Here is a 22,057-nt window from a genome sequence, read left to right on the forward strand (position 1 = left end):
CCCTGGGTGGGAGGGGGGCAGCATTTCTGACCCTCCCAACCCCCAACCCATCTCCGCGAGTTCATGGGCCCAGGCCTGGCCAGTCCTGTTTTGGTGAAGAAAACAGAAAGTGAAAGTGGCCCTGCGAAGGAGGTGGCCTGGGGAGCTTCCGTCTTCAGAGGGACCCCCGGGAGAAGGGGCAACTCCTTGCCCCCAGGCCCCCAGGCCTGAGCTGCCTGCGGAGCAAGGGCTCCGTGCCTGAGGCTCCTTCCTGCCCAGCCCCAGGGAGAGCAGGGGACTGGGTAGTGAGAGCGTGGCCTGTAGCCACTGTTCTCCAGTCTTCTGTCCTGACTCAACCTCCCGAGTGGGTGAGAGGAGGGGAGGGACGGCCTCGAAGCCAGGATTGTCCCCATGGAGTGGGCCAGAAGCTGGAGCGGCCTGCTCCCGGGTCAGGATGCTGCCTCAGCTGGGACTTTCCTCTGTGAGCTTCCAGCAGAGCTTCCAAGGGCGTCCTGGGAGGCCAGAGGTATGGGTGCAGGTGGAGGAGAGTGACAGGAACAAGACTCTAGTGTCAGCCAACCTCAAGCACTAACCACGGGACTGTGAAAACCGCATGTGCAGTTGGCATTGCCCCATTCATCTATTTATTTAACAACTATGTTTTGAGTGCCCGCTGTGTGCCAAGCACTGCGCTAAACACAGAGGACACAGCCATGGGAACAGATTAAAAAGAAAACAAAAAGCACACCCTGTCCTTACATTCTAGAGGAGGGAAATAGTTAACAACCAAAAGAAGCAGGTGACATGGTATAGAAATGGTGATCTATGCTGTGGCGAAAAGTAAAGACTGGAAGGAGGGCGGTGTGGAATGGAGACAGGTTTGCACGGTAAGTAGAGAGGGTAAGGAAGGCCATGCTGAGAAGGTGGCACTGATTCCGACTCGGTAAGTCTCTTTAATTCGCACAGAAGTCAAGGATGTAGGTATGATTATCATCATCCCGATGAAGGACAGGAAATCAATCCCCAAGGATGAGTCCAAGGTCAAATGTCTGGGAAGTGGAAGAATTGAAAGCTGAGCGCAGGCTCTGTCTGTGCTTGTAACCACCCTGTGATACTGGGCAGAGAGAGAAGGAAAAGACAGCATGGAAGGGGAAAGGGAAATAAAGGCCGTATGGGGGCTCACAATGGTGGCCATCTGTTTTCCGAACTGAAAACCAGGACAGGATCTGAAAAGATTTTCCCGTTGCCTGTGATGAGAGTGGCTGTCTGGGAGGGGCGGTTTGGATGCCGGCCTGAAGGGTGGGATTTCTGAGACATTCCAGTGGCTTGTGGGGCCCACGAGGCAGTCCGGGGGTAGGGCATTGCCATGGCAACCCCAGCCTGGCCTCCGGGGCCAAGCGCCTGGTGCAGGGCCACATGGCAGGGAAGCTATGCCGGGCATGGACCCAAGACTCTGTGGGCCAAGGGAGCAGACAAGGCCTAGGAGACTGTGGAAAGGAGAGAGGGGTATGGCCTGCAGCCCATGTGCTGGGCCAATTAGGAGGGTGGGCTGGTAGGTTTCAGGAAGCCGCCTGGCCGGAGTCTGAGAGGCATGTGGGGCAGATCCCAGGCTTTCCTGTTAGACAAGACTGGGTTTGAAGCTTCCTGTTCTCTGGGCCTGAGCAAGTCTCACAGCTCTGTAAGCTTGTTTCCCCATCTGTGAAATGGGGACAATAATGCACCACGTAGGATCGTTGCAAAGATGATCACATGTGGAGATAATATATGAACTATGCTCTGCATATTGCAGACTCAGTACATGACTGCTGCTGTTTGCCTGCACCCTGTAGGGCATTGGGGCCAGGCCAAAATGGCGAGCCGGTTGGAATGGGAAGCCCTGTGGGGCTTGGGAAACGGATGACCCAGTCAACCAGGCCAGTTGTAGCTTCCCAGCCAAGCCCTGCACGTGGGCTGGGGCTCGGTCAGCAACACAAGAACAATACCCTTTCCAAACAGCCAGGCCACAGTGCAAGCCCTCCGCGCCCCTCCCTGCCCCCTGGCTCCCACCGCTCTGCAGCCCCAGTGCCCTGGTCAACAAGCCTTTCCACCCACACACCCCTGCGCTGGCCTCCTGGGGGCTCCAAGACCCACAGCACCCTCTGCTTGGGTGGGCAGCATGGTGCCCCTAAGGTGAAACAGAGGCACGCCCACTGTTCCCGCAGTGACGCCTTCCCTTCTGCCTGAGCCTTCCAATAACCTCATTGCTGCCCTACTGCTGCTTCTGGAAAGATTGTTCTTAAAACAGGAAAGACCCCAAAGACTTTTCCATCCCCCGCCACTCCCATGGGCTGAGCTGCACCCCTCTGCCCACGGTCCCATGGCAGAGTCAAGGACAGCTGGAACCCACCCAGCTTCTACCAGTGATTCACCAGGTGACCTTGCGCATCCTCTCTGGGCCTCCTTTCCTTCTTCTGTAAAGCAAGAAGGGTTTACATTACATCACCTCTATAAAGTCTCGTCATGACATCGGAACGATTGCATTCATCGATTCTTTCATTCGTTTGTTCGTTCATTCTCAGCACTACCCCTTCCTGACGGACGGTATGTTTTCTGTCCGTTTGCTGTCTGTCTTACTTCCAGGAGGGCAGGGGCTTTGGTTTGCTGTGTTCACTACCAGCGGGCGTGACAGGTAGCAGGAGCCCACATTGGTCCGTGTCCTGGAAGGGAACTGAAGCTCCCATGCTCAGACGGTGATGGAGGGAAGTTCCAGCAGGGCACTCCTGCATGTCTAAAGTTGTAGACAAGCTAAGGAGAACGAACGAAGAATGGTGTGACCCAGGGCTCACAGCAGGGTAGGGGATGGGCCTGAGAGAGCATGGCCCAGCCGAGCTGCAGGAGAGACGACAGGATGGGAGCTGTGGCCTTTGGCAGAGAAAAGCAGCGGCTGCCAACCTGTGGTCCAGGGGGGAAGCCAGTGAAGAACAGCCCCACCTCATTCTCCTCCTGCCTCTAACTTCCTGCCGCTGTTTCCTTTGGCTGAATCCAGCAAGGAGCCAGAAAGCAAGAGAGCGCTGTGACACCATCTTTAGGGGCCAGGCCCTGGGCACAGGGGGGTGGGGAAGGGTGGGCTGTGGCTCGGTGGGGAGATGTGAAATGTTCAGCACATGCGCAGTAGGCGTCTGCCCAGCACCTGCTTTGGGTCAGAGCGTGTACCTGGAGACCAACACGTGACATAACATTGTACAGAGCAAGGTCTCCGCCCTCCAGGCGGCACAGATATGCCCTGGCTGGCTCTTGACGAGCGAGCCCCTCTTCCCTCTGCCTGGGGGTCTCCCTTCTGTGTCTTATTTGGGGGAAGCAAGTAGATGAACAGTCTGACTTACGCAATTGCCCCAACAAATGGACATGGGGGAGGGACGGGGTAGGTGGCAGGCCTGGGAGCTCTGGGTGATGGGAACTGGTGGGAGAGCCAGGAACCTGCTCTCAGGAAGGTGACCTTGGAGTTGTGTTTCAGGTTCCAGTGTCTGAAGGGTTCAAATCCTCCTCCTCCACTCCTTGCTGTGTGATCTTGGACCTGTTCCTCGATACCCCTGCTTCTGTTTCATCATCTAGAAAAATGGGGGGATAAATAGGGCATAGGAATTTTGTGAGGATGAAACAGGAATTTGTGCAAAGGGCTTAGCACAATGTCTGGGCACATGGCAAACACTAAGGTTATAATTAGAGACAAGGGCCAGCCCCCAACACCATTCCGTTTCCCACCAACAAGAGCTCTCCACCCCCTCTCAGCTCCATTTAGTCCTGAATGTTTTAGGTCATTCTATGCCTGGCATGCTGCCAAGGCTCTGACAAAGACAGGAGTTTCTGCTCATTCATCCTAATGCGAGTTCCTGCGTTTATGATAATAGGGAAAAAATGCATGAAAGGGCTCGCTGCCTGTGGAGGGGAAATCTGCTTAGAATTGAAAATCTGAGTCCTTCCTTGGCCCAGCCTTCCCCTTCCAGCGCTTTGGCAAAGGCAGCAGAAGGGGGGGCGGGGAAGGCTAGGAGGAAGAGGAGGGGAGCAAGGGGTGGGGAGGAAGAGCTGGCTGAGGGGACAGAGGGCGGTGGGGGGCAGGGGCGAGGCCCTGGGCCCGGGTGAATGGGTTTCAGGGTGGCTGAGGAAGCCTGCCAAAAAGGCAGAGTGAAAAGGCCAGGCCCCGTGTGGCGCTGCTCGCGGTTTCCATGACAACACCAGCTGCTGCCTGGGCCCTGCGCTTGCTCGCTGGCTCCTTCTGCGGGGACTTGTCTGCCACCACATGGTTGCCCAGCTCACCAGGAGGAAAATTCTGATGGGTCGTCTTGGCCTGGTGTGCCACCAGACAATGCCATGTGTTCTAGGCACCGTGCTGCTCTTCACGGAGGTGGAGGCGGGGGTGGGGGTGGGGGGGACAGGGTCCAGGGAGGTGCTGTGGGAACTCCTGGGAGCACCTGCTTCATCCAGTCCAGTGTGGAGGGAGGGGCTGCCTCGGGGCCAGACAGGTGGGATGGGGATGGGACAGGTTCTCGGAGGCCTGTGGGCCTCTGGTGGGAAATGGCGAGACCAGATGTGTTTGTTAAGGTGGCTGTGCCTACAGAGGGTGGATGGAGGGTGAATGAGGTGGTGGGACAGAGAGGCAAGGTGTGTGTGTGGGGGGAGGGGGGGCGTTATGCCATAATTCAGGACAGGAACAACGGCCTGACCTGAGGCCTAGAGCTATTTAAGGGGTAGAAGTGACTGCATCTGGTGTTGGGGTGGAAAAGGTTGATAGAGTAGGAGCCTGGGACATCTCCCAGGGCAGCAGGTAGGTGGGGCTGTGCTCCCCGAAACAGAAAACAGGCCCTTGAACTGTCTGAGAAGTGGAACTCCCCTGTACCATTGTTGTCTACTTTCTCCCTCACCCCAGAGCAGCCGTGGGCAAACTATGGCCCGCGGGCCAGATCCAGCCCGTTTGAAATGAATAAAACTAAAAAAAAAAAAAAAAAAATACCGTACCCTTTTATGTAATGATGTTTACTTTGAATTTATATTAGTTCACACAAACACTCCATCCATGCTTTTGTTCCGGCCCTCCGGTCCAGTTTAAGAACCCATTGTGGCCCTCGAGTCAAAAAGTTTGCCCACCCCTGCCCCAGAGCCTACCAAAGACTTGGATCATGGTGGGGCTGCCCAAGTTTGATGAATGGATAAGTGAGAGGAGGCGAGAGAAGGACGTGCATCGAACAAATGAGAGAGAGAGAGAGAGAGAGAGAGAGAGAGAGAGAGAGAGAGGTGTTCTACCCAAATACATTCCAGCCCCCTGGAGCCATACCATCCAAAAAAGCCCTGGCCTCTCACGTGCAGACACGCGTTGTGTCGAACTTTGTCACTTATATGTGTGATTGGTTTTGTAGTTGTTGGTCATCTCAGCATCCAAATCAGGCATCACAAGTTCGCTGCGGTTGGGTTTTGCTGTTGGAAACCAGTGGAAGGACTGATGGAATCATGTTCCAAGGAGAGTTGTGTCAGGGCGGAGCCCAGTTTCCTGCATCTCTCTGTGAGGGTGCTGGTTCGCAGGCTCCCCTCCTTTTCAGTGAGCAGGGCCAGAGGGTGGAAATGCAACACAGAGGAACGGGTGGTGTTCACTTCATGCTCTGTGGAAGGAATCGCCTGGGCCTTCCCGTATGCAGCTTCTCGTTGGGCACTTCTAAAGGGCTTGGTGGACACAGAGCTTCACAGGGACACAGTTACCTGTGTCATTCTTTATTTTTTAAATATATTTTTATTGATTTCAGAGAAGAAGGGAGAGGAGAGAGAGATAGGAACATCAATGATGAGAGAGAATCACTGACCGGCCACCTCCTGCATTGAGCCCACAACCAGGGCATGTGTCCTTGACCAGAATCGACCCCGGGACCCTTCAGTCCACAGGCCAGCGCTCTATCCACTGAGTCAAACCAGCTAGGTCTATTTTTATTGGTTTTAGAGAGAGAGGGAGAGAGAAAGAAAGAGAGAGAGAGAAAGAGAGAGAGAGAGAGGTGGAAACATTGATGAGAGGGAAACATTGATTGGCTGCCTCCCGCATGCCCCCACCGGGGATCGAGCCCGCAACCCTGGCATGTGCCCTGACCGGAAATCAAATGGCAACCTCCTGGTACCTGGATCAATGCTCAGCTACTGAGCTACATCAGCCTGGCCCCGTATCATTCTTAAGGGGAACTAGCTGGCCAAGGGTACACTTTATTGAATCCCTCTCACCTATTCCTGCCTCCCTACTCGTAACATCCTGATACCTCACTCACACTCTGCTCACAGGGCTCAGTTGCAGTGTCGGCTGCCCCCTTACCTTCTGTAATTGTTTTGTTTTTGCTGTATATTCAGATGTTTATTGTGCGAGTGTAAGGCCCTTGAAGCAGGGACTTTGTCAATATTATTCTCCACTAAAATGCCAGTCCCTACAACAGTTTCTGGCCCCCAGGAAGCATTCCCATTTTGCTGAAGAATCAGTAAGTGGATGCATGAATGGATGAACCATGAGAACTGGCCAGTGTTTCTTAAATGCATTTCTCCTCTGATGGGGTGCAGTAGGCCCATGGATGGTTTTTTTGGGTCTATCTCTCTGTTTCTGAGGAAGGCTGAATTCCAAATACCCAAATACCCCTGTAGACTGGACAGGGCAAGGGTATAATTTGTCACCCAACCTGTGCGCCTGCAGGTGCCAGGCCCAATGTGGGAGCAGGTCCAGCAGTGGGCAAGCTAAATAGAATCCTTGTCCTCATGGAGCTTACCAGATAGTGTGGTAGACAAACAGTAGCACAAATGAATGAGTGAGGTCAGTACGTTGTAAGTAGTATAGAGGAACTGAAAAAGAGCCTACAACAGAGAGTAAAAAAGGGAATCTAATTTAGATAGGCAGCCAGGGGAGGTCTTTGTGAGAATGTGACCCTCTAGCTGAGGTGAGGAGTTTGGTTTTTATTACAAGTGCATTGTAAGGTTTATGCAGGTAAATGACATCATGTGACCCAGGCTCTGTCTTCTAGGTGGGAAATGAATTGGGAGAGGGGTGGAAAGCAGAATCTGGAAGTGAAGAGCACAGTTAGGAAGTGAGAGATGAGAGTAACTTAGGCAAGTGAGGGTGGTGGCCACAAAGATGGAAACAGGTGGGTAGAAATGACCCCTGGCTGGACATGGGGCTGAGAGGACCTGGTCATGGGATGGGGTGGGCAGGGAATGGGGCAAGTCTCCGGGACACCCAGGTTTCTGGCCCGAGGAATCCAATAAACCTGGTCATCGATGTCCAGCCACTGTCAAAGAAAGGCCTTGTGTTTATGGGACACGTGAGAGGCTTTCCTGTGGAGCCTGCATGGTCTGGGCAGTAAAAGGTGCCACTTCTGCTCGTTAAATAAAGGGCCTGTGTGAATGGTGCCTTGTCTGCAGGGGCCGGTGAGACACAGTGTCCACGGGGGCAGAGCTCGGAGAGCGATATTGTCCACCGGTGCGGCATGGTTTTGAATTGTTCACTTCTTTCCGTGGCTGCCCTCCAATCCCAGCATCTCAAAGCATGCCTGGATCTGAGGGACGGCACTCTGCCTTTGAAAGGCCTCCCTGCAGAAAGAGGAGCATCTGGGCGGCCCCCGAGGGCAGGGCCAGAGGATGAGATTCGCAGGGATGGAGATTCTAGCTCAGCACAACAATAATAATCAGAGCTTTGTCACAGGGATGAGCCTCCCATCACTAGGAGTCCTCGAGCAGAAGCTGGCAGGAGGTGCCTGGAGCTAGTCAACAAAGACACGGGATGCCTATGGCTGCGGACAGCCCTGTGGACAGCGTCCCTGCCCCTCAGACGGACAGCAGCTGCCTCCCATGGCCCGCACAGAAACCCCTCTGCTGGCGCTGAGGACAGCCGCTAAGTCACAGTTAAGCCTGCCCTGCTTGCTCTGGGTTTAACCGTCTGTTTCCTCCCCGCCCAAGGCCAGGAGAGCAAACCCCAACGTGGGTGGAGCAGTGGGTCCGGCTGACGCTGTGCAGGCCTGTCCAACGTCTCCCCGCTTTTCAGGAAAGAGCGTCCTCATCCTCACGTCTGTGAGGTAGTGAGGCCAGGCATGGTCCCCCGAAACTCCTCCCTCACAGGCTGGACTCCTGCAGGGACACTCCTCATGGGTGCGAGGAGGAGGTGCTCCCGACGAAGCCACCTGAGCAACCCCAAACCCCTGCCCCTCTTCCCGGCCGTGCTCACCCGAAGAGCAGCAGTGCCCCTAGGTGGAGAGAACTCTACCCCTGGGAGCCTCAGGGACAGGGGCCACGAGGCCAAGACTCAGGCTGGTCCCAGTGGCAGGGGGTGTAGGCTACCACTTTCTGAGGCTCTGAACCCTGGCAGGTGGGGCTGCCTTGCCCCAGGGCTGGTCTCCGCTGCTGCAATAGACTCTCCAGCTGCTGGAGGGGAAGGGCTGGCCTCTACGCAGCTCTGGAGAGGGAGAGCCTAGCCTGTGAGAGCAGCCCCAGGCCACCAGGCCACCAGGCCACCAGGCCACCGTCGCATCTGGGCCACCCCTGAAGACTTTAGTCCAGTGGTTTTCAACCTTCCTAATGCCGCGACCCTTTAATACAGTTCCTCATGTGGTGGTGACCCGCAACCATAAAATTATTTTCATTGCTACTTCATCACTGTAATGTTGCTACTGTTATGAATCATAATGTAAATATCTGATATGCAGGATGGTCTTAGGCGACCCCTGTGAAAGGGTCGTTCGACCCCCAAAGGGGTCGCGACCCACAGGTTGAGAACCGCTGCTTTAGTCCTTTCTTTGCATCTCTGATCCTCGGTTTCCCTATCTGAAAAGTAGGGATCTAATAATGCCTATTTTCTGTGAGAATGGAGTAGAATGGTGGACAGGACAAACCTGGCACCGTCCTGGCACAGAGCAGGTGCTTGATCATGAGTTCCCTCCTGGAATGTTCTTTCTCCACCATGCTCCCCCCTCCCCTATCATCTGTGGGAGTAGAGTTGCTGGCAATGGGCTGCGGGAGGGTGGGCTGCAGGAGGGTGGGCGCGGGGGGAGGGGGCTGTACTCGTAGGGAATGGATCCTTTTGGGCTGAAAGAGCCCAGCCTTTGCTGATAGGACTGCAAACTTGTATTTTGCCAAAAATTATAATTATCATCGAGAAGGCAGGAGAGAGGGTCAGCTGCTGAACGTGGGCTCACTAAGGAGAGTGCAGGCTTTCCTGTGGGTGCCATGGAGAGCATGGGTCTAGCTGGGTGCACACCCACCGCCCTTGGCTGTGGCCCCACCCTGGGGATGGGAGTGGGAAGGGACCCTGGGCTTGGAGATAGCAGATTAGCATCCAGACTTCCATGATTGGGTTGGAGGCCCGGCTGAGAGCTGGGGGCCACCCTGCAGGGATGGGTGGCAGGGGCTGGAGTGCTCTAGCTCTTCCAGCCAGCTGACCCTGTTATTTTTAGCTCTGGAATGTTCCTCTCAAGCCCCCTTCAGTTCTGTTTATCTTGCTTTTGTGTCCCTGTTCCTCTCCAGGAAATTCTGCAGCAGGAGTGGAATAAATGAGGGGAGGGAGAGGAGAGCAGGGGTGCCAGAAAGAATAGGAGAAAAAAGCTGGGGTGGGCTGTGGGGAAAGTGGGAACTGTTTCCTTCTCCCGCCCCACCCCTACCCCCACCCCACCCCCAGAGGCTCCCTTTCCTCCTTTCTGCATTTCCTGGGGTTGAGGCCACCAGGTCATCCCCTCCTCTCTCTCCACCACCACGGATAAGACCTCCATTGTGCTTGTCAACCTGGGCCTGGATGGCTTCATCTTCTTACCTCTCCTTCTGTGACCTCAGGTGAGGTCATTCCTAGGGTAGGTGGGCAGAGAGGGTCAGCCCTCAGACCCGTTCTGGACACACTCCTGGTCCCTTGAGGGAACTCCTGTGAGAAAATGAGCAACAGAGCAGTGGCCCTGGGGACAAAGGGTTGGTGTGGAGTCTGGTTGGCTGACTCCGTCCCGCTCGCCTCCGTTTTTTCTGTATAAAACGGGAATGCTGGTACCTCTCTCGAGGGAGCTGCTGGTAGAACTGCATGCAAAGCGAATAGAAAGCATTATTGACAGGTGGCAGCTGTCCAGTAAGTGTCAGCCAGTGCCATGAGGTCTGATGGGCCAGTCACATCCCACGGGGTGCTTGTGGGGTCCTGATGGGGCAGGGGTCTCCTGGACTCTTTTCAGAAGCAGGTGGAGAAAGCCACACCCCTCCCCACAACCTCCCCGAGTCACCGTTGGGCAGCTGAAGGGTGTGTCGCTTTACCCACTCCTCTCCTCACACCCCCCACCCCAAGCAGGGGTGCTGGTCTGCACTGATGCTGCTGGTGCAAGACCAACCAGAGGAGGGGGATTTCCAGATTACACGCATCCTGCCAGCCCCAAGCCCAGACACTGGGACTCAGGGCCAGGGGAGGAGCGGGGGCAGCAGCTGGAGGCAGCGGAGTTGAGAGGGAAAGGGAGTAAGTTCCAGGAGCTTGCTGGGATGATTTCCTTCGAGTCCTTTCCTTTGTGCATCCTTACAGGAAAAAGCCCATGAGCTCCCTGGAGCTCCTGGAACTCAGGCCGAGATGCCTAGTGGTCAGCGTGAGCCTTGCGTGTCCTGGGGCGGAAGGAGGGCAAGAGCTGCGGTCAGTGAGTCAGTCAATAAACGCAGGGCTCGGCTCCAGGTCTAGTTGGAAAACTATGTGTGAAGGGGGAGGGGTGGGCATGCCCAGGCCAGTCTCGGTTGAAGGCAAGGGAGGGGGAGCCACAGGGGATAGCCAGTGTCCCCGGGGCGGGCATGGACTCACATCACGTAGAGGTGGAGCAGAGGCAGCAGCTGCCGTATCCCGGGAGGCACTGACCTTTAGAACCAGAGACAGAAATAGCTCAGAGGACAGACCTGCGTGGGGGAGATGTCGGGCTGGGCAGGGCAGGCCCCAACAGGAGGAAGGGAAGACAGCCATATCTATCGGGCATTTCACGTGCTTTCTGAGGAAAAAACAGGCCCAGAGAGGCGTGGCCACGCCTGTAACGGGCAGAGTTGGGACGGAGCCAAGCCTAGCTGGTCTGACAGCCCTCGCCACCACACCGCCTGCGGCACCCGTCCCCATGCCCAGGCACTGTGGCCATCACGGGGTGGGGGTGAGGTTCTCAGCTGAGCCTGTCCTCTTGGCTGCTCAGATGTGGGGGAAGAGGAAAACCTCGCATCGAGTCCTAGAGGCCTAGCACGGTGAACCTCAACTACTGCTGTTTAAGTGACCCCAGGGCCCCTGCACCTTCTCCTCCTTCCTTGCTCAGGGAAGGAGGGAGGGTCCGCAGTTCTGCTACCTCCCCCAAGTTGTGCTGGGCTCAGGGCTGGGCAGAGCCCCCGGAGACCCCTCCCCGGCGGCAGTGGCAAGGACAAGCTTTCGGAAAAGGCCCTAGCAAAAGCTGAGGTCTGGGAAGGCGAGAATAACAGGCTGAAAATAACCGGATGACTGGCTGGCTGGCTCCCCTCCTCCCTCCCCACCGACAGCTTCCCAGCCTGCAGCTCCCAGCTGTTTCTGCTTATCTGAAGCCAGGGGGCTGGTTGCCTGGTTACCAGTGCTTCTGATTAGCAGTTGGGTCCTTCTGGGGCAGGCGGAGCTGTGGCATCCCAGCCAGCGGGGCGTGGCATGCCCGGGTCCCCCTGAACCAGCCCTTGGAGAGGTGGCACAGGGGGACTGGGGGGCCGGCATGAGGAATGCTTACAAAAGGACTCCCCTTGCCAGCAGTTGGCTCTAGGGAAGTGTTTTGGAGCCAGAGAATCTGGCCCTGCCACTTGCTGGCTGTGTGACTGGTTAATTAACCTCTCTGAGCCTGTCTCTTTACAGTTCCTACCTCAAAGAGAAGCGTAAGAGGAAATGGGGTCATCCGATGAACACTGGGAGCACAGTTAGGTGCTCGATGAGTTTAATCCCTGCCCCCATCTGCCACAGTCGGGCCCCTTTGGACCCCGCTGTCCCTGAGGCAGGCCGCTGGGGAGCCACAGAGGAGGTGACATGCTCCTGCCTCCTTGCTCCAGAAGGAGGCCCTGCCACACCTGCCTGGTGCCCCTAGTGCTCAACTGGGGCTGGGGAGGGATGGGTTAGGGAAGAGTAGATAAGAGAGCAGGCACAGGGAGTGGGCAAACAGCCCAGCCGTGTGCGTGGCCCCAGGTGGCCTGTCACAAGCCCTGGCCACAGGAGGGCACATTCTTCTGATCTCCTCGGGCCCAGTGGTCCCCAAAGAACCATCTTTGCTTGAAAGGCAGACCTAGGCTGTGAGCCGGATGGGAGAAACCCGAGTCCATTCTGCAAGGAAGGCCTTTCTCAGGTTCACCTCTCAGCTCTCTTGAACACCCACCCCCCCGCCATACCTCCCTCCCCGCTCCCCACAAAGCCAGACCCAGGGAGCAGGCAGCGGGTCTGGATGAGAAGCGGAAAATGACGAAAGGGACCCAGTGACCCCGAAAGGTGTGAGTGTCCATCACAGACCCTCTTCTTGATCCTCTTAAGGACAGAGGAGAAAAGGGACAGTGGGAGGGACAGGGAGGGGACACCATTCACCAGGACCTTTCTCTTGAATGGAGCATGAGATCAGCCTGTGCTTGTGGGCAGCAGGGAGGGGAGTCCATGAATAATGCGGAGAGAAGCACGGGGCAGCTAGACATCGGTTACTGTTTCATCAAAGCTGGGAATAGGTCTTGAATACAAATGGGGGAGGGACTGGAGGCTGGAGCACAAAGGGAAAGCTTGGTCCCACCTTTGGGGCTCTAGGCAGAAGCTCTGTTGGGCCAGGTCATGTCTTCAACCTCCTGTGGCATCCACAACAGACCAGGCCCAATTGCTGGGCCTTGCCCCAGGACCGCCTTCCAGCTGGTTAGGGCAGTAGGAGGCAGTGCCCACCTGTCAGTACCTTCCCAGAGGTGCCATCGCCAGCAGGGAGGGTGGAAGGAAAGAAGGCTGAGAGATGAATTTTCTGGGGAAGCAGAGAGAGCTTCCAGAGGTGGGGTGGTGCAATTCGGCACCTTGGGTTTGGGGGCTTGGGTTTGAGGGGGGGGTTGCTTGAGAGTCAACAGAAGAAAGCAGATGCCATCAGGAGGAATCCAGAGTAGGTCTGGGTGGAAAAGGGAGCAGGCAGTGGGTCTCCTCTCGCCCAGAGCCATCTGCCAAGGAGGCCTCAAAGGTATCCTTTTGACTGTTTTCCCGAGTTCAGTGGGAATCTATGGAGGATTTTAACAGCACAGGGACAAGATCAGAGCTGAGCGAGCTGTCCACTCGGGTTGCTAGGTGGAGATGGCAGGATGGCAGAAAATCTGAAAATGTAGATGATGCTATGGTCACGTGAGAGCAACACAGCATTTGTTCTCTGTTCGCTTCTGCTTCCAGACTTAGTGGTCATGTCGCTTGGGAAAGAGGGAATGCAGGGTGAGTTAAGGGACCGGCAGAGCAGTCCAGTGTGAGGCTGGGGTGGCAGAGGCCTGAGCAGCAGCTGAGGGTGGGAGCCGTGTGCACAAGGTAAAGGTGACCCTCTGGGTGGCTGGCTCAGTGGGGGTCAGGGAGAAAGGCATCAAAGGAGACCCCTGGTTTCTGGCCTGGGTGCTGGGTGCTGGGTGGATGGGGCTGGCTGTCACTGGGAAGAGAAGCACTGAGGTATTGGAGCAGGGAGGTGGCGGGGGGGGGGGGGGCGGGGGGCTGGGGCGGGGAGGGGGGATGGTGGAGGGAAGATACTGTTTCTGAGATCCCTGGGAGACGACGGTTGCCTTTGGAAATTGGGTCAGGAGTTGGGGGCTGGCCTTGCTGCTGTGATGGGCCCTGTGAGGTCAGACAGGCCTTTGGTGCCCAGAGGAAGAAGGGGCCAGGCGAGGCTCTATCAGTCCTTCCAGCCCTGCCTGGGCTGCAGCAATTCTGTCACCTGGCACAGCCTCCGCCCAGGCCCAGGAGGGGGCCCCCTGCTGCCTTTGCTTCCCACCTCGGTAGCCCAGGGCCCTGAGGCCTTTCTTCTCTGTGTCTGAGTCCGGCCCTGAAGCAGCCCCATGAGGCGCTTTCCTGAGGGCAACCCCCCAGGAGAAAGCCCCCCCCCCCCACCTCCTCTCACAGAGAAAAGCTCCAGGGAGTCTGGATCCCTGGCTGCCCCAGGGCTGCCCTGGGGGGTCGCCTTGGGTGGTGGGGTTGAGCACCTGTTCCTCCGGATGAGTGTTTACTGCTCTCTGTTGCCTCCCAGCCCCCAGAGCTCCCCGCTCCTCTCCTGCTGGCGCCCAGCTCCATACAATTACAGCACAGAAAGCGTTTCCCACAATCACAACCCCAAACCACACATGTGCAAAATAATCCAATTACAGGAGCAATAGCAGCCCTGAAAGGAAACGCGTTCACCTGAGACTGGGGTGAGGGGCAGGACAGGCTTTTGGAAAGGCCCAGAACAGGGGGGAGTCGGAGAGGAGGCGCTGGGGCTGCAGGAGACAGAGGGTCCCAGGGACCTGGTGAAGACAGGTGAGTGTCAAGTCAAGTGGGAAATAAACATGGGTCAAAGGAGTCTCTACAGCAAGCCTGTCCAACTCAAAGGCTAACACCGGCCAAATAAACAAGGCTTAAGTTTACGTGGGCCGCAAAAAAGAAACGCTTCAATTTTCACAGAAACGTAGGTTTACTTCGATAGAGACATGCTGAATACAAAGGGCTGAAATGAATGACTCATCGTTAACATAAAATAATAGAACATTTTAATAAAAATTAATATTTTTTCTTGATCATTAACTTACCAGACACTGAATAACTGCACAAATTAATAAGGGTAACACACATAAGCCTATTTTTCTTGTTCTCCGAAAGCGAAATATTTCCTGTTGTGAACACCAAACAAGTCAGGCCAAGACTAATGATGCGGCAATCGGCCGCTAAAATATTCGCTGCTAGTATTAGTGGAGAGAAATGGTACGCCTGCGCATAAGGCTCGTAAGGGAAATGAATGCTACACGATGATAGTAATCAGTCATTAGCGAACGCTGTAATTTGTTATTAATAATTATATATAACAGGATATTGTCAAGATTAAGTTATGAAATTTTTATTAAAATGTTTCTTACATGCTGTTATATTGGCTGGGCCACAAAAATATTCGTTGTGGGCTGCGTGTGGCCCGTGGGCTGCGAGTTTGATATGCTTGCTCTACAGGGCATAGGAAATAGAAAGTATCGTTTATTCACACATGCTTCATTTGTCTCCACACCTATGGTGCTCCAGAGAATGTTCTGCTGATACAGAGAAAGGACACAGCCCTAGTCCTGGAGCAGCTCAGTGCTGGGAGGGGCAGGGCCCCCGAAGACAGGGTTCAGCCCTGGACTAGAGGCTGTAGGGGCGGGGGTCCTGGAGGTGGTGGACCCAGCGCAATCCATCTTGGGGGAGAAGGAGCAGACACCCAGGAGAGGAGCAGCTGTGCAAAGGGCCAGTGGTGGGAGACAGTCTGGTGCTTCCTGAGAGCCAGGGTTAGGTCATAGCATTGTGGCTTGAGCAGTTTGTGTGTGTGTACACGTGTGTGTGTGTACGTGTGTGTACGTGTGTGTGTGTGTGTGTGCGTGCGCACGTGCCTACGGACTTAAGGACGGTGTGCACAGCAGGTAAGAGCAGCCTTGCCAAAGGCCCCGTGCTCTCTGCTGCCAATTTTAACGTGAATGCACTGGAACGCATTCAGATAACGTGGAGCGACAGGGTAAGATTTTCGTTTTGGGGACAGGTGCTGGAGACTGGGGCTGAGGAGCAGCTGGTCGGGAAGCCTAGCAGGAATCTATGTTTGAAATGACGAGGGCTGGAAATGATCCTTCACGCCCGTCCCCCCCCCCCCGTCCCCCCCCCCCCGTGTCAAGCATTGCCCTTCTCTTTACAAAGAGCAATTCACTTAATCATCCTAACAGTCCTATCACCCAGGTGTTACTGTTATCCCCACTTTGCAGGCCAGACAACAGAGGCCCAGAGGAGAAAAGTAACATTTTCAAGTCCCCGAATCTAAGCAGGGAAGCCAGCACTCAGTCTGGACCCTAGATGTTTGGATGGTGAACGTGGGCCAACTAGCAGGATGTCAAGGAGGGAAAGTCAGGCTCAGATGGAAGCTCCGTGGGGGGGGGGGGGGGGGCAGGGGTGAGGGAGAAGGAGAGAGCACAGCTGAGGGTGAGGGAGTATCCTGGGTCAGGTATGTCCCCCCCAAATTCATGTGCACCAGGGACCTGTGAATGTGACCTTATTTGGAAATAGGGTCTCTGCAGATGTAATAAGTTAAGATGAGGTCATACTAGAGCAGAGTGGGTCCGAACTCCAGAGACCAGTATCCTTATAAGAAGGAAATTTGGACACAGGCACAGAGACACCCGGGAGAAGGCCACGTGACCATGAGGCTGAGATTAATCAGCCTGAAAGGCCAAGGATTTCTGGCAAACATCAGAAGCTGGAAGAGGAAAGGAAGCATCCTTCTCCAGAGCCTCCGGAGGGAGCACGGCCTGCCGTCACCTTGGCCTCAGACTTCTAGGCTCCAGGCCTGCGAGAGAATAAATGTCTGTTGCTTTAAGTCACCCAGTTGGTGGTGATTTGTTAGGGTGGCCTTAGGAAACGAATATACTCTCCCCACTTCAAAGACACAGACCCAGAGAGGAGGACGGCCGCCTTTCTAACTTGGTCAGGCAACGTGGAAAACACAGGGAAAAGGCAGGCGCGGTCCTGCAGGGAGCCTGAAAAGAGAGCGTTGAGCCGGTCTGGGAGGCATTGGCGATGCAGCTCTGACTGTGTAGTCATGAAAGGTCTTGAGGAGAAGGAGAAGGGGAGGAGCCTGAGAGATGAAGAGCTGGCAGATGAGCTCAGATGGGAGAAGGACACATTCCAAGCTGGAGGAAGGGCACAGACCCAAGGGCAAGAAGAAAGGAACCGAGGAGACGGCCCGCTGCACCCCCACACGCGGCCGGGGCTTGTAAAAGGGCCAAGAGCAAAGCAGTGCGCTGGAAGGTGGGGAAGGGAAAGCTGGAGTTTTTAAAGTTTTGCTGAAATCAGAAAGACTTGCTTAGGGTGGGGGCTAAGCTAGGCTTCCTAGATGGCAGTTATACTCAGATGCGACTTGTCATTGGTTGTCTCTATAAAGGTAATGGACTGGGAAGCACAATTCTTTTTTTCTTTTTTAATGGAAAGGGTAGCATTCATATTAGCAAGAGGGTGTTGAAACCCAGGATTGGGGAGGTGCGGTATCTATAAGGGAATGAGATCCTGGCGCGGGAGGCATTCAAGCAGAGTGTGGGGGAGCCTCTCATCGGGGGTGTTATAGAGGTGGTTCCTCTGAGACTTGCAGTGTGCACAGCCGGCTGCTCACGGGCAGGTCTCCCCACCCTGGGTTCCCCTCCATCACAATGAAGGGGAACCAGTCAGTACCCAGGGGCACCCCTGCTTTGCTGGGGGGAGGAGGCCGGAGAAAGACAGCATCGCGTTAGGGCCTCAGCTCAGACTGGGTAGACCAGGCAGATCAGAACCTTGTGATGTGGTTTTCTTGCTGCGAAGGTTTGGTGACCTTCAGAGTACAAACCTAACTTTTCGGCTTTTTATAATTCAATCATCACAGGGATCCTATCAAGATAATAACACTACTATTATCCCCACTTTGTGGGCCAGACAACAGAGGCCCAGAGGAGGAAAGTAACATTTCCAGCACAGAATGCAACGCCCGTCCCCGTCTCCCCCCCACCCCCATGTCATGCCCGCCTGCCCATCTTTAGCTTCTCCTTCATCCCCAGACTGGAGCACCTCCCTGTCTGGTCACCGTGGCCTCGCGCTGCCGAAGATCTCGGAAGAGCAAGGCCCTCTCCTGGGTGATGTGGGTGATGTGGAGAACAGTTTCCCTCTTTCTCCTCCTGCTCCTCCCTCCTCTGCCTCTTCTCTTTGTTCTCCTCCAGGCCCTCTCTCTGCCTTCACAGCTAGTTGGCAACACTAGCTGGCTGGGGATGAGCCAGGGCGAGCCCTGGCCTCCTCTGTCGTCTGTCTGTCCATCCCATGAGGGGGGCGCGGGGAGGTTGTGAGCATTAGAATGACCTCTCCGGCTCCCGACCCCCCTCAGTCCCGGAGGTTTGGTTTCCGAGGTGCCTGGCCCCACCCCCAGTGTGTTGACGGTGGCACGTGGGGGAAAGGAGACAGAACAGGGTGCCCTGGGCTGAGGACAGGAATCCGCGTGACGTTTTCTCTGACCTTGAGCATGCCTTCCGCCTGCCCTGCCTCTCAGGGGAGACAGGGAGCTGGAACTTGCCCCTTTGGCACTGGCAGCCTGTGTGCAGCTTTCACGAGTTCTCTAGCACAATAGAGCCACCGACCCAGTCTGAGGCCTGGGACGCAGCACCCGGGGAAGGGGATACCAGGGGAGAGGCGTGTCCTTGGGCCTCTCAGCACCATTGCTGTCACCTCACTGTCCAGCAGATGCCAGGCGCACTATCGGCCTGCCTCGCCTGGCCTGACAGCCTCCTCTCCTGCTCCGATTTAAGGTCCCTGACGCCTCTTTCGCACCATAGTCAAGAGTCACCTCACCTGTCTGGGCCTCTCAGCATGTGACCCGCGAGGCCAGGCCAGTCGCATCGCCTGCTCCGGTATTGAGGGAGAGAAGCCTCTGGCTCGCTTTGCTCTCTGGCCTCTTTTAAGTTCCGTCCCCCTTTTTCTCTAAGATCAAACAAACAAACACTTGCTTTATTCTTTTTAAACATTTAATACATGTTTGCTGAAAAAGAGAAGCAAAGAGGCTATCATTACAATCACCACCTAAGAATCAATCACTGTTAACATTCTGGTGGATATTATTTTCCTCTCTTCCCCCAGACACTGAGGACTGATCAGTGACAGACCAGGCAGGGTCGCTACCCTTTAGGCGCGACATGCCTGTGGGAAACACTGCATATAATCTACATGACATCTACCGACAAGTCGGAGCCCTCTCTCTCTGTTCCCTTTCCCCCTCTGTCTCCATCTCTATTGCCATTGACTTCCTCCCCAAGAATCCTTCTTTTCCTTTTGCACATCCACGTTGTGGTAGAAAAAGGCTTCGTATGCAATTGGAAGGTGCTGGGCATGGATTGGGGGTAGAGAGAGAAGACAGCCCTCACCTGTCAGCGGCAGGATTGGCTCGGGTCCTTGCCTAGAGAGTACTCAAGGATGCACATGCCCCACACCTTGTATCAGAAAAGCCACATCCCACTGTGTGAAAGGATGCGTCCTCCGGGCCCAGAGAAAGACCTAGTAACGGAGGTTGGACCCCATGGTGACGGCCCAGCCAGGGGCCAGGACCCAATTTGCTGCCATCATGGTGCCCAGGGCCTCCCATTGGCCTTTCTTGCATCCCAAGTGATGTGAAAGAGGAGGAGGGGGTGTTGAGATGGTGAGGAAGGAAGGGAAAGTGAGAGGGGAGGGATGGATAAGAGAGGTAGGAAAACCAGCCACCAGCCTTGTTTCCATAGCAACCACACATGTGAGCCAGCTGCTGTTGCCATAGAAACGAGGAGAGCCTGCTCAGAGGCAGCACTGTCTCAGGGGAGACACTTTTTTTTTTTTTTTTTACAAAAAAATACCCTTTGATAAAAATAAAGAAAAAATAATGAAAGCCACCCTCTCTGGGATTCAGGGACACTGCTGAGTGAGGTGACAAAGGAGAGAAGGGGGCTGGGCTGTGGGGAGAGGCTGTGTGGCCAGGCGCTTCTACCTGCTGCAGAGAATTGCCGAGTCAGTGTTTTAGAGCTCAGGGGCTTCCGAGATCACCCCCACTTGATGGAGGAAGGAGGGAGGGGGGCTGGGGACAGAGGCAGGTGGTTCACTCACGGTCCCAGGGCAGGAGGAAGCAGCTCCTGGAAACCCAGGGCCTCTCTGGAGAAGGGAAGGGTTCCATGGGGTGTCTGAGTGCAGCCTCCGGGGTCTTCATGAGCCAGTGCATGGAGACTGGGAAGGAAGAGAGAGACAAATGGCCAAGTTCAAGCTCCTTTAGCTGCAGTGGGGAGTCTGGCAGGTGCCTTGGCCTCTTTCTTCCTCTCCCTTTACTCCGCCCCTCTGCTGGGCTCAGCTTCCCAGGTTTTGCCTGTGTCTCAGAGGACCAAGCCAGGTAAGTCCCCACCAGAAGAGCTGGAGAGAAATTGTCAGCCAGCAACCATGAGACAGCCTCCCAGTCTACAGATAAGAGAGGGAAAAAGAGTGGGAAACGCCTAGAGGAAGCTACACCACCTTCTCCAGGGAAAGCCTCTCCCGCCTCACACAGCAGTGTGGTGGAACTGGGGCAGCCAGTCATGGTCATGGGACACCTGGTTCCTGACTAGATATTTGGCCAGGAGATGCTCTTGGTAGGGTCAAGTCCAGGGGAGAGCAATGAAGACACAGGTTTCATACAGGAAGGTAAAGCCTTAAAGTAGTCAGGGTTTCTGACTCCAGAACAGATGCCAGCCCCCTTCATAGGAAGGGAGGATGAGACAACAGAAGGTGGGTTCCTGCCTAGGATCTCCCCCTCCCCCTCGGGCATGGGCCCAGGGCCCAGGGCAGTGGCACAGAACCCTGCAGGTCAGGGACACATTCTGGGAAGGTGATTTCGCTGCCTTTGTCCTGGAGCTCCATTTCCTCATTTCGTGGGGACTTTGTGAGGCCTCAGCCAGGAGCCCTGGCGGTGAGCGTGAATGGCGGGAGGGATGAGTGGGGGCCGGGAGGGTGGGACTCTGCCCTCACCTTCCTGGAGTGTCTTGTACCTCCTGTCAGCTGCCCTTCCTCACTCCCCCCTTCAGCCTCTAAGGCAGAGACCACGTGGGTGAGTTGCCATGGAAACTCGGAGTTCTATTTGAAAGCAAGGCAGGGTGTAATCAGAGCTGGCTGGGGGGAAGGGTGCTGGGGCTGGGACGCAGAGGTGGGGCGACTACACCTGTTTGGCTCCTGACCTCCTAGCTGATCTCTTCCCACCAGAAACCATCTTTTGAAAGACCTCACCGCCCTTCTTTCCCGTAAATCACCTGCCTCCCACAGTCCCACGGCCATTGCCCTCTTTCCCCGAACTCATTTGAAATCTCAGGCAGTAGCCACACAGGCCCTGCCCTGATTCCCCAAAGAAGGAGTGATTATCCCCGTTATGCAACACAGGGTGGCAAAAACCCAAGAGAGATCGTTTGTGCCATACAAGGGTTAGGACAGAACCTCAGGGGTTATCAGAATTGCAGGCTGTGTCTGGGGGAAGGAGGGGACAGTGGTGGGGACATAGCGTTCCAGAGACCGGAGCCTGCACCCCACCCCTCTTCTCCCCACTAAGGTTCAACTGCAAGCATTCAGGCAGGGCCTCGCTGACAGGAAACTGGGAGGCTCTGAGTCTGACGGATGGTGAGGGGTGGGTTTGCACTGGCCTCAGTTAGACTTTCCCCTTTCCCCGCACGCAGTTAGGCTCAGGTCCTCGCCTGCTCATGCCTGGTTTGGGCGGCACTGCTCTCGCTGTGTCCCCCCACCCTGCCCCCACCCATGGCAGAGCCGTTAAGAATTTTGCTTCTCCACTTTGCTGTGGGACGTGCACAGATTGCCTAGCCTTGTTCAGCTTCAATTGCTTCTTCCAAGAAGCAGGAATAGGAAAATAGCTGTCTCCCAGGGTTGCTGGAGGATTAAATGAGACAATGTATTCCAAATGCTTAGCATAGCGCCTGGTGTCAACAAAAACAAAAGTCTGATTAGTATTATTATTCCCCCCCCCCCCCCCAATAAACCCCATCTTCTCCACAAAACCCCCCTTTCTCTAAGGAGGGAAGAACTGGTGCTTCGAGCAGCCACCTCTGCTGAGTGATCCCCAGGCATTTTCTCACGGCATTCTTGCAACAGCCCTGGGAGGGAGGTGCTCTCCTTGTCACCAACATTCTACAGAGGTGGACACGGAGGTGCAGCGAGTGTCTTGCTCAAGGTGATTGGCTAGCGAATAAAAAGCAGGGCCAAGATTCACACTCAGCCTGCCTGGTTTCAAAGACTTACGCTGTTTCTATCACAATAGGCACCTCCTATATGTGTGACTGTCCCTCCCCGAGCCGTATTCCTTCCAGCTCAAAGCGGGTCATTATTGCTTCTGGTTTCTCTGTTGCC

This window comes from Myotis daubentonii, chromosome 1 (assembly GCF_963259705.1).
Source record: "Myotis daubentonii chromosome 1, mMyoDau2.1, whole genome shotgun sequence".
Classification (NCBI taxonomy): Eukaryota; Metazoa; Chordata; class Mammalia; order Chiroptera; family Vespertilionidae; genus Myotis; species Myotis daubentonii.